Raw genomic sequence first — 13085 nt, 5'->3', positions numbered from 1 at the left:
CAGAATCGTTGATCGTCTGTTCTTGATCTAAATATTCTTCGTAAATTCACATGCCATCTGACTTTCTGGATTATCTTCGTGATTTTCAACGGGACCACTTCCCTTCTCTCGAGAGGAGATGTTGGCTCCTTGGACAGCCTCGTTTGTGTCATGCTCGATTTCACATTCCAATGATAGTCCTGGCTCGTTAGCGTTATGCTCGATTTCACGTTCTAATGATGGTCCAGGAGACTTAAAATAGGACACGATTGTCACATTTGGTCGCGATTGCAGATGGTCTGCGTAAAGTTTGAAATTATCCAATACCACGTACCGTTCTTGTTAGGACGGCTGCTCAAAACAACTGCTTTCGAGCAGCACCAACATGTTACGGTAGCCCGACGGTATCCGCTAACCTTAACTTCTGCATGCGTACTGGGCATTCGTAATTTCTTAGCGCTGGATTTTCATATCGATTGTCTTTACGGGAGCATCAGCATTTTTCTGTTTCCCGATATGATTTTCCCCACCGATGTCATTTATGATCCCGGATCCATTTCCAATGGTAGAGTCGGTAGAAGGTGAGGTAGAAGGCGCCTGTACAACGTGATCCTGGCGTGTTTCTTGTCTTGCTTCGCATCGCAAAATAGTTTCAGTGTGCTTTCGACGAATCTTAAAAAGGTAAACATAAAGGGATAAGCATTAATGGGTTAGAAGTAAAGAAATACATACGTTGTCGAGCAACACGAGCTGGTTTTGCTGTACGCAAACACAAAATGATCCATTACTTACTTTCTCGAACGGTTTGGGTTTCTCTGGTAGCTTTTGAGCAATGCCTTTAAGGAGTTGAATATGTCCTGGAACCAGTTTGAAGTGCTCTGAATTGCGAATATAGACCAAACTGGCAATTTCATCCGGTCCGGTAAAACTCGGATATTTTCTCTGGCAAAACGCTCCAGTTCCAGCTTCATATCCCCCGAAAAACTTTTTAAAGCTGCATATCGATCATATCTGGCTGCAGTGATAAGTTTTTTTTTTTTAATAAACTGGAATAACTTCCCAAGAGAACTCTTCCACTGTTCTCCAAAAGCTTCTGATTTCCAGAGGATATAATTCGCTGCACTTGATGTTGCATGACATTTTTCAACAGTTTTATACGCTCGATATTCAATTATTTCGAAGTGTCGATGTGCCAGTTCAAAACCTAAGAGGAAGAGGTTCAAAACCTAAGAGGAAGAGGGGACAATTGGCGTTGACGGTGACTCTGTAGCTCTTTACTCCTATGAGAAAATCCATAAGCAAACGTCAGACTGTGCATGAAACATGGCGGACTTTGTACTATCCTTTCACTCTACCGAAAATTCCCATAAGAAACTGTCTAAATTTGCTGGAAGAGCAAATTTTTCGACGGTGCCGTCAACGCCAATACGGGGGCGATAACGAACTACTTTTCTGTCAAACGCGAACCAGCTCGTGATAGGCCGATTTGAAGTGCGTAAGATAGAGATAGAGATTAAAGAGTAAGAAGCCAGTTGTCTCCTCTTCCTCTTAGTTCAAAACGTATAATATGGCGCCAATCGCCACCGTGGTCACCACAACATACATTAAAACTTACCACGTGTACTGTAGGAAAACACGCATTTTTCAACGCATTGGTGCATTTTTAGTGCATTAAAAATTCTGTCAGTACGAAATGCTTATCAGCATTCACACACTTCCGAGCATTTTTCAACGCATTAGGTTTCGGAGTGCATTTTTAACGCATTAGTTCTGAAAGTGCATTTTCAAACGCATTGAGAAGCATTTTTATCAATACACATTTTGGATTCAGTAAATTGCATAGTGATCTGCCTCTCGGGTGTTTTGTTGTGCTGCATGCAACGTCACCGGAGGTTTCAGCATCTGGTATTTTCTACGGCGTGTTCTGCCGTTTTTACTGGCTTCCTGCTCCAAGATACTCCCGTTGCTCGTGGGATGGTAGCGAGGATTGTGTCAACTCATCTGGAATGTTAATAAGGTCTGAACCTTAATCAGAAAAACCACAAGTCGTGGAAAAGTAAGAGAAACAATAAGTATACATAATCCAGAATATATTCTGAGCATAGCAAGAATTATGGTGATCAGGAAGCGCTGAAGTTGACTGAAGGAATGTGTTGCTCTGTGCAAGAACCCCACCGCTAAAAAGTTTTAGCTTCCTATCTATGCTTTGTGGTTTCTGGCTCTGGAAATACCAAACTAAAAGCGAAAAATAACCGAGGTAAAGTATAAACAATTCTGGCGGTATCTAGCGGGATGATTGTAAAGACGTTTTGTTCGAAATGCATAGTGGACTTGGAACAAATTAGGGAGGTTTTTCGCAAAAACGATGCATTAAGGTGGATTCGATTTAAGCTTAGCTGCTCCTGTGCAGTGGAATTTGATGCGGATTGCTCTGGAAGAAAGCGCATGGGATGAAAAGGAAGGAAAACAGACCCGCAGAAGCTGGAATTAGCAGATACAATAATCAGCCCTATTCCTGTTTCGAACGAATCGGATTCATAATACAATTTTTTTGACGTAGGAGTACGTCTTTAATTTCTATACTGGGGGTCACATTAAAAAAAAAATCAAAATTCAGGCATGTAATGAAAAATCCCAAACACGGACGCAACGATAGAGCGCAAATCGAACACATGATACATTGCGCATGATTTCATGAGCGAGCTAAATGCTCGGTTGACCGCTTACCATTTCACCAATGAAAGGATGGAGGAGAAAAGCAGCGATAATTAAAACGCTTGCCAAATCGCTTTCTTCGTCATTTGCTTTCGAGCAATGGACGGATAAGCGTCGGACACGACGTATCAGTAAAGCCCTACAGTAAAAGTATCGACGCCTGTCAAAAGTTGTTCCAATCGAACCGTCAAAATGTACCGCTTTTCTCGATTGGAACAACTTTTGACGTAGGACTACGTCTGTGATTTCTATATGGGGGTACACTTTGTGAAAACCGAAAATGGAACATGTAACATGATAATGAAAGATTTTGAACGTTAAAACTCAGCTTCAATAATTTTATAACCAATCGATCAGAAATATTCCTACACATCTGTTAAAATTAAGACGTTACCATTTTTCAGAATGTCACTATTAAAAATTGAACCAATGTGCAACTGTTGCTATGAAAATTATCACCGATTGCCTGCGAAAAGCGATTTCTCTAACACAGATTTCAAAGTTGAATTCAATCCGATCTCACCTCACCATACGGTGTTTATTCAATCACCGCGTGGTGAGTGGTGGTGTTCTCCAGTGCACAACGAAAGACTGCGTGCAAGTGGCGAGCTGCAGCCCACATGAGCCAACCATAGAAGGAGGAAGAAGCCGGAATCAGTAGCTCTTCGTGAGTCGCTGTGGGCCATCTATGCCATCTTTAGCGCGTCTACTAAAGAGGATAAACAGAGAGAACCCCGTTCAAATTCCTATTCCTACACAAAACGCAAGCTCCTGCAAATAAGATTTATCATATAAAACCACGTAGTCCTACGTCACCATTGCCCCATTGGGCTGTCCCTTGTCTCCGAAGACTCCTGGAATTTTCTTGGCAGAAAAAGGGGCCGACATACCCGGACTAACCCTGCATGATCGGGGAGTTCGAATGGGTTGAGCACGTTTAGGTGCAGTCCTCGCATTCGAATCCCCCCGAACAGCCAAGGCGTCCGTGAAGTCGACCCCTTCCTCTACCCTGCACTGTTTTATTAGCTGCGGGTGTTAAGGATGGTTATATCTTTCGGTAATGATAGTAAGGTGTATGATGGTGTTAGTTATAAAATGATGTTATATTTATGATCATATGACTTTAAAGTGGCTCCACTTCGTTGTCGTACTGTTTGGTGGTCTCGATGATGAAGTCTTCCACGTTCTCGTCGGACTCGGACTTACTTGTTGTTGATTTTCGTTTTCTGGGTTTGTTGAGTTTTGGAGGTGGGTCGGTCTCTTCCTCCTCCTCCTGCTCGGAGTCTTCTGTCGCTGGTCTTGGTTCTGGTACAGTTTCCGGGTTCTCTTTGGCTTTCTCCTCGGTGCTGGCATCACCTCCGAAGTAGCCGTTATCAGTAATCTCCACAGGGATCGGGATGTATCCTTTATTTTTATTATTATTTAAATCTTACGGGCCTTTCGTGTAGATGTTTTCTTTCTACTTATAATTTTATAGTTTCCTTTTCCTGAAGTAATAAGGTACAAAGCTTGCTTCCAGACTTATGCCCAGCTCCGCAGTTGCCGCAGTATGGTTCGATCTCACAGTTTGTGTCCGGGTGCCTTCCACTGCATTTGCTGCAGCGAGGTTTTCCCGTACATTCGATCTCTTTGCAGGATCTGCACGTTTTTACCATCGGGAGGTAGGTAAGCCATCGTTTGTACTTCTAGAAATCCAATCCGGCCAAATCTGCATGTACCCCGATGCTTCTCACCTCGACGATGTCCTGAGGTTTTAGTTTTAGGCACAGTTAAGAATCTTCCATCTTGTTAATCGTTGGGTGCGTTATCACGCACTTGCTCGTATTGAGCGTCGGGTGGCGTTCGCATTTGATCTTTGTGTTGTTGTTTTTGAGTAATTTTAGCCAGAGCAGCTTACCAACTTGTTCCTCGGTTCTGACCTTAAAAAGGTAGTCCCCGTTCTTAGTTGTGGTCGCTTCTATTACTGCGCCAATAGCCGCTTCAATGGTTTTCGCCACTGCGAATGTGTAGTCGATTTCCGGGTGGCCGGCCTGGACCGATCTCATCGTGACGTAAAAACCTTCCGATTTAGTGGTTTTGACGTAGGACTAAGTCTTTAATTTATATTGGGGGTCACATAAAAAAAATCAAAATTCAGACATGTAACGAAAAATCCCAAACACGGACGTAACGATAGAGCGCAAATCGAACAAACGGCACATTGCGCATGCTCACATGAGCGAGCTCAATGCTTGGTTGACCGCTCACCATTCCACCAATGAAAGGAAGCGAGGAGAAAAGCAGCGATAATAAAAACGCTTGCCAAATCATTTTCTTCATCTTTTGCTTTTGAGCAACGGATTGATAAGCGTCGGGCACGACGTATGAGTGGAACAGCACGCATCTCACCAATGCGAAGACGACGGATGACGACGAAAGCACCCACATCGACCGGAGGAAAAGCTTCCCGCAAGGAAGCATGACTAAACCACCGTCAACCGGTCGGCATCGACTTGCATTGCTGTGGCCACCATTTGAATAACATTTTTGAATTGGTCTAGCCCTTTTCACCAATTCAAAAACGGAAAGAGTTAAGAACTAAATGATGAACATATTTGTTCCGGCCACTAGCGGTCTTACGTCAATCTTCCGTTCGTGCCCCTAGGCACAGACTCATCTACTTTACATCTACTTTATTATGAATATTTTCCGCAGCTATTCAATCTATTTTTTTTCTTTTCAAATTTATCCACGCTAATGAAAATTTCGTGTTTGCTTTTCTATTGTAAACGGCCTCTCCACAGTTGGCGGAATGCGTAAAAAAAATGATTTTCACTCCGACACTCGATTGCGACGAAAGTTTCACTTCTAGCAACAGCTGAGCAATTCCTGATAGGCTTGGGTTGCTCTCAAATGAAGGCAAATCGTCGCCATCCTGCGATGGCTCAGGAAGTCCGGTTTAGGTGACCGAACGGCAACCCAGCGGGTAGTAGTGCGTGATAAGCCACAGTTGGGGGCACGAATTGCGCGAGGTCATAATCATGCTCTAAAAATTCTGCGTTGTAAGGATACCTATCCGCTGATCGAATCGGCACTGCTTTTTTGAGTAACCTGTATACAGATAAAAAAGAAAATAATGAAGATCTTAGTTTAAATTATGCTGAATATGCATAAGGGCCTAAGTCGCCAACAAAGAAATCATTGTCTGTGTTTGCGACTTAGGTCGTGTTTTCATTTAAATATTTTTACTTACCATATCGATGGATTTCCTTGGTCTACATAGCATCAATCTTCTATTCAGAAATTAACTTTTCTTTCTTTGCCTTCACACTTCTCACTTTTACTCCACATATAGCCAGCCATTGCCTTTTTCAACTCAAAACAAGGAATTCAAAATAAGATGAAATGTTTGGGTATAATATTTAAATAATGGCGGCGCCGGTGCTGTAGTGGTAAGCGTGACTGCTTTCTAACACCCCGATGGGTCTGGGTTCAATCCCAGCCGAGGTCGGTGAGATTTTTCTGAGGCATAAAAATCTCTGGTCACGTCTTCCTTCGGGGGAAGTAAAGCTGTTGGTCCCGGCCCATGTGTGTTGAATGGGTGCGATATCCTACGCAGGTGTGGAAGCTGCCTTCCTGCACATTCGATTGCCGTCAATGGATGGCAATCGATGTCCGTCGGTGATTGGCACTAGATTGCGGAACAGAGACCGACGTTAAATAAAGGAAAGAAGAAGAATATTTAAATAGCGAATTCGTTTTTAATTCACTTCCAACCTGGATCGGGTATCAAGATAAGGTCTGCTTGGTTTTTGTCAAAGGTCAGTTTGATCGTTTGTTTTTGTTGCCTGACTCGGGTTGAGGTTCGTACTGACATAAAGTTTTTTGTTCGCGCGGGGTGGAACTGGGTTCAACCTAAATTAAAAATGAATTCGTTATAAGACATCCGATACTCACAATTCTGGATCTCGTGTGAAGCTATGCAGCGTAATTGGTGACTTTCCGTAGCACCTAACTGCCGTACACTTCTTCCCCATGGTGATGTTTGCTCTACGAAACTTTATTTATTGTCATCAAAAGCACTACCGACGTAAACACTTATCTGATCTATTTTCTTCGCTATTATCTTCTTTCAAACTGTAAATGGCGGTACAGCCGTCATGATGTTTTTTCTATGTTGTTTTCAGCGGGGGTATTGAGGTAAACAGATATTCGTAATCTGCATTTAAAACGAGATTAAAAATGGATCCGAAATCCAAAGTTTCATCAACGTGCTCTATTTTAAATATGTGCGATACAGCCCGAAGTAACGGTTCTCTTGATGAACCATTCACAATGCTGGAATTTTCAATGGCACTTTTTGCATCGAATAAATCTGCTTCGGGAAGCGATATGATCAAATTCGACCTTCTAAAAAACCTCCCCGATATCACTAAAAGTCGATTACTTAACCTGTACAATTGCTTTATGGAACTAAATATAGTTCCACCAGCATGGAGACAGGTTAAAGTAATAGCTATTCAAAAGCCTGGAAAACCAACGTCTGATCACAATTCTTACCGTCCGCTCTCTATGTTATAATGCCTGAGGAAATTATTAGAAAAAATGATCCTCTCAAGACTTGACAATTGGGTTGAATCAAACAACCTGTTTTCAAACACGCAATTTGGTTTCCGAAAGAGTAAAGGAACAAACGATTGTCTAGCGTTGCTTTCATCTGATATTCAACTGGTCTTTGCTAACAAGGAACAATTGGCTTCAGTCTGTTTGGATATTAAGGGCGCATTTGATTCAGTTTCCATATATATACTGTCAGACAGTCTGCACAGTAGTGGCTTACCCGGTATTTTAAATAATTTCTTGTATAACTTTCTGTCATAAAAACAAATGCCCTTCAATCTAGGTCAACTGACAAATTTTAGAATTGGCTACATGGGCTTACCCCAAAGTTCCTGTTTAAGTCCCTGACTTTATAATGTCTATGTTAAAGATATTGATAACTGCCGAGATAATCGACGCTTAGACAGCTTACAGACGATGCCGTGGTTTCCCTGAGGGGTCCAGGTGTGGAAATCTTGCAAAGACCATTGCAAAATTCCCTAGATAATCTGTCCTTCTGGGCCAGAAATTTGGGGATCGAGTTATCACCGCAAAAACAAACTGAATGGGTAGTGTTTACACGGAAGCGGTTTCCAGCCCAACTGCGTCTAAATCTTTTGGGCAGAGACATTACCCAATCTTTGACCTTCAAATACCTTGGAGTCTGGCTTGATTCAAAATGCACTTGGGGTACCCATATTACGTATTTGAAACATAATTGTCAACAAAGGATCGACTTTCTACGATCAATTTCCGGGACATGGTGGGGTGCTTACCCGGAAGACCTCATTAAGCTTTATAAAACGACTATTCTTTCAATTTTTGAGTATGGCTCTTTTTGCTTCCTCTCGGCAAGAAAAAGCCACTTAATCAAATTGGAACGTATGCAATATCGTTGTTTAAGTATTGCCCTTGACTGTATGCATTCAACACACAATATGAGCCTAGAGTTTCTAGCGGGCGTAAAACCCCTGCAGAACCGTTTCTGGGAGCTCTCATTAAGAGTAGGGTTTTTGATCTAATTTCCGTCCTACTAAGCACAACCCACACTTTACCTCTCTTTTCTGAACCAGTTTAAACAAAAAATGGAATATTTCTATCAAAAATGACTTCTAAATTTATTCACCTTTCCATACGTATCGTAAGATTTGATAAAAAGTGCCAAATTGTTGAGATATTGTATAAAATCTAATATTGCTTCTTGATTCTAAATTCGTTCTACGAGTCTCAATTCCGTCCTAACGCATTGAAACGCCATTAGATTTTCTTCGTCCTACGGATGAACGTAGAAAAAGGGGATTCGCTAGGAGCGCTTCTTTTGTTTTGAGAACAATGAGCGTAAATATTCATACAATGCGATCTAACAGGACTTATGTTGTAGCTAATGAACTAACGCATCGGAACAAACCTATTATTGATTTATGCATGGTGAAATCATTGATATTATTGATCTTTTCTGATCGATAGAACGGAAATGGGCGATTACGACGAAGTAGCGCTCTACCCTATTGATCAAATGTAGTGTCAGTAAAAACCTTGTGATTGAAAACTTCGAAGAAATGCTTGAATTGAGCACCTTGTCTAAATTCGTGCGTATCTACCTTAATTATATGTCATCGGATATTAGCTTTCCGTGCAATGACCCTTTTCGTGTACGCTTTACTAACTACAGTTCCCCCATTGACTTTATGATCTCTCTATGAAACAGGCTATTCAAGGAGTTCCAGATCAACTTCGACCTGTCTCAATTCCCCGTATTTTTTTTCCGAAAAGTACCAACTAGTCAATTGTAATAGAAGATTTTTCATTGATGGATCCACTGGCTTCGGTGTCTTCAATACTTAAGCACCTTTCGGAAACTACAGGAACGTTGTGCCTGAGCTAGCATCAATCAACTTCGCATTGGGGATGATTTCCGACATGCCCATAGATCATTACTTCATCTTCTCGGATATTCTCAGTTCGATTGAGGCTATTCGGTCGATGAAACAAGGTATTCACTCATCTTATTTCCTTTCAAAGGTAAGGGAGTAGATGAGTTTGCTGGACGAAAGATCATATATGATTGCCTTTGCATGGGTCCCCTCACATTGCTCAACCCCTAAGAGGAAGAGGAGACAACTGGCTTCTTACTCTTTTATATCTATCTATATCTATCTCTATATCTGTCTTACGCACTTCAAATCGGCCAATCACGGGCAATGAGCTGGATTACAGAGGTGAAGCAATCGGTTAAGTTGTGTGAGTAAAACCCCTGTACGATACAAGCAATTAGTGGCGTCACTACTTGCGTTTACGTTGATTTTTTGGTTTACTAATACAACAATATTTCACGATCTGCTTCACCTCTCTCTGTACCTCATTGAATCACGGGTCGGTTCGCGTTTGACAGAAAAGTGGTTCGTTTTCGCCCCCGTATTGACGAGTGCACGGATGGATTTGAGTTCACTCACTCGACAAAAAGTGACCCCGCTGTTGCCTGTTTACTAAAAATGAACACATGAATAATACTCACGTAACATTTGAAACGGGTCTATCAACTTATGTACACAAAACTTGTTAAGCCTTTTTCGCGCGAACCGAATACGCTCACGCAAACTAACAACACCATCGGGCAGAGAAAATTCTTCCCGATAGTGCTCTTGGTTTGCGTGGGCGTACTTCGGTTCTCGTGAAAAGGACCTAGCAAATTATTTGCAAAAGTTGATAGGCCCTTTTCAAATGTTACGCGAGCATTATTCATGTATTCATTTTTAGTAAACAGGGCCCCGCTGTCGATTTTATCTTTATTATTTGTGTATTTGTATCAACGATCTTTATCAGAAGCTGGAAGCTCATATAGTGAAAACACATTCAATTTACTGAATTTAATAGTTTAATTAGCAAAATGCTGCCAAATGTCAGAACTTTGAATTGCTGAAAGATCAGTAAAGAAATATTGCTGATTTTTAATAAAAGGTTGTCATTTTGACAGAAGTTGGAATTACTGAAAAATTCAGCAGCATTATTATGCTGGAACGTTTGCTGATCTTTCATCAAGTCTAAAATCAGCAAAATTTTGCTGATTTACAGCGATTTAAATTTGGTGTGTAGTACACACTAAATTTCAGTTTTCATTATCAGTAACACGGTTGCTGGATCATGCTCAGTAACAAAAAAACTGAAAAACAGCAAATAATATTTTTATCGAAAAATTCAGCTAACATAAACGGTTTGCTGGACACCCAGTGAAGAACTGTCAATCTGTTAACGTCCCAGTCGCAAGTATTTGCATTCGTACGATTCGTACAAACCACTGAGGAGGAGGAAAACTACAAATATATAAAATTATGTTGGTAAGATCACTGGTTATATAAATTTTTATAAATTATGCATGGAAACGACCCTGGTGATTTTGTCTATAATATTTGTGTATTTGTATCAAACATCTTTAACAGAAGCTGACATCCTCAAGAGAAAATAAATTCGATTTACTGAGTTTATTCAGCAAAATGATTGCTGAAATTTTTGCTGATTACCAGTAAAATGTTGTCATTTTGACAGAAGTTGGAATTGCTGGAAAATTTTGCAGCATTATTTTGCTGGAAAATTTGCTGATCTTTCATCAAGTCTAAAATCAGCAAAATTCTGCTGAGTTCAGTGATTTAAGTTTGGTGTGTAAATAAACGAACTAGTTGAAAAAAATGTGCGATAACATTAGCAAAAAATCACCATAATGGATCTTACCGCCCCGAGGTATGTATGATTTAACTGTATCGAAAACGAATGCCTCATTACTTTTCTATAGTAGTGAGTTACTACGACATTCACTAAACAAAAGACACGGACATATCACAAAAGATCAATGTATTGGTCGTAGTGATTATGACCCGAACACAGAGAAAAAAGCTGTCAAAAATTTAAAAAAAAAAACTTGATTTAAAAATTGAGATGAATGTCTATAGAATTGATGAAAATGTCGTTGTGATCAGAAAATGAAGCTCTTTCACATGATGTTATACACCGGTATGTTTTTCGAAATTAAACAACTCAATTATTTCATAATTCCGCCACAGACAAACCGACATGAATGACCATAGCAAAAACAATAACATTTCTGTCCAAAGCACACTACTGACATCTGGCTCCGTGTTCGCGGGTTATATTTAGCTAAGCCATGAACTCGCTTGCAAAAGTTATGAATTGGTTCGTGTCTGATATATTCTGGAGAAATTATTTTTATCTAGATCAAAAAATCCTATGGTTTTTTGTGCATAAGTCAGAATTAAGTGTCATGTTGGTTTGTCGGTGATTCCGCTATCGTAGCGGTGATAAAAAAATGTAAACAGCTGTCAAACGTGACTCGCATCAGAAACTTTTGAAATTGAAAATTTGCCTTTTTCTGTACGTATTGGTGATTAGAAAGCTTATCAAATTATAAGAAAAGTGGTCTTCTACAAAATGGTAAGTGGCTTCAATTATATAATTGCTTGCAATCAGGTAAATAGTTGATTTTTAGACTACGTAAACGCAAGCTCCACCGCTTAAAATTTTCTTTGTTGTTGCAGGATCGTTGCATTATCCCTGGCATTTGCCGTTCCTTACTATTGACAAATCCATGTTTCAATCGACCACCGTGACGCTGCAATCGCAGCGGTGATAAGTTCGAAATAATGTGTCAAACTGAATACATTTTTGAAATTTCAACCAAAAAACTATTATTTTCTATTTATTCTAGCGAGTTTTTGTGGAAGTCAAAACATGATCCGAGCAAAAAAGTAGTACTCGTAATAATGGGAGATAATGCTGAATTTTATCGTGCTTTGTTTCGAAAATATCTTCCAAATAAACAAACATCATCCAAATCACCCGAATCTTCCACCGACTAAATCTATTGTCACTTAAAAATTAATTTCAGTCGGTGTATTAATCAGCAGATTAAATCGTTTTTCGTCTGGTGCTACATCGAGCAATCGGCCTATTTAATAGTTTTTCGTCGATTGATTTAGTCGGCCAACTTTGTCTGTTGTTTAATCGGCAGATGATTTCAAACCTTAACATGTTTTCAGTAATTTATAAGTCTTGAAGTAGCTTTTTATTTTAGAACAATGCATTACAAAATAGTTTTATGCATTTTGTACAAGATTCATCCATGCTGACAAGAAATTTTCATGAAATTACATTGAAATTAAATAATTTTGCAAACAATCAATGAAATTTTCAAGGGCTGTCACAGACTTATCACCGTCGGTTAGTGTTTATCCCTGCCACCAGGCGCGCATCCCAACAAACAATTTGAGCTGATTAAAAGCTGAATAAGCTATATTTTAGCTGAAGAAGCATAATTTTGCCTTTATAAGCTCTTATTTAACTATCAATGTTTGTTGGGATGAGTTTAAGTTGGATTTCTCAATGGATCATTTTAGATGGCTGAGTTTTGAACCCACCACAGCTTTCATTTGGCGCTACTGTATACGGACGAACCAATGTAAAATACTGTGATACTGTGGTAGCCACAGTACGGTGCTGTCAAAACCTCAGCATCTTCAATGATCCATTCTGAGCCGCCGTCTCAACAGCAATTCGCAAAACATCCCCCTGCGTAACGGACACAACCTTTTCATAAAACTCTTGATCCTCTAGAGATAAAAACGTGGGACCAGTCCCATCTGTTGCTGTAATGCAATCACTACTCAATACCAGCTGCTGCAGATCTTCAAACGAACAACACACTCGAGGTTGAAGAACACCAAACTTATGCCAAATCGAATGCACCAGACAACAAGTTTACTCTGAATGCGTCGCCAACGCTGGTCAGTGGCTTTGCTTTTCGT

Source organism: Ochlerotatus camptorhynchus, unplaced genomic scaffold (genome assembly GCF_037179485.1).
Source record: "Ochlerotatus camptorhynchus isolate MF236.1 unplaced genomic scaffold, CSIRO-AGI_Acam_v1.1 ptg001183l, whole genome shotgun sequence".
Lineage (NCBI taxonomy): Eukaryota > Metazoa > Arthropoda > Insecta > Diptera > Culicidae > Ochlerotatus > Ochlerotatus camptorhynchus.
This window is presented reverse-complemented; position numbering follows the sequence as displayed.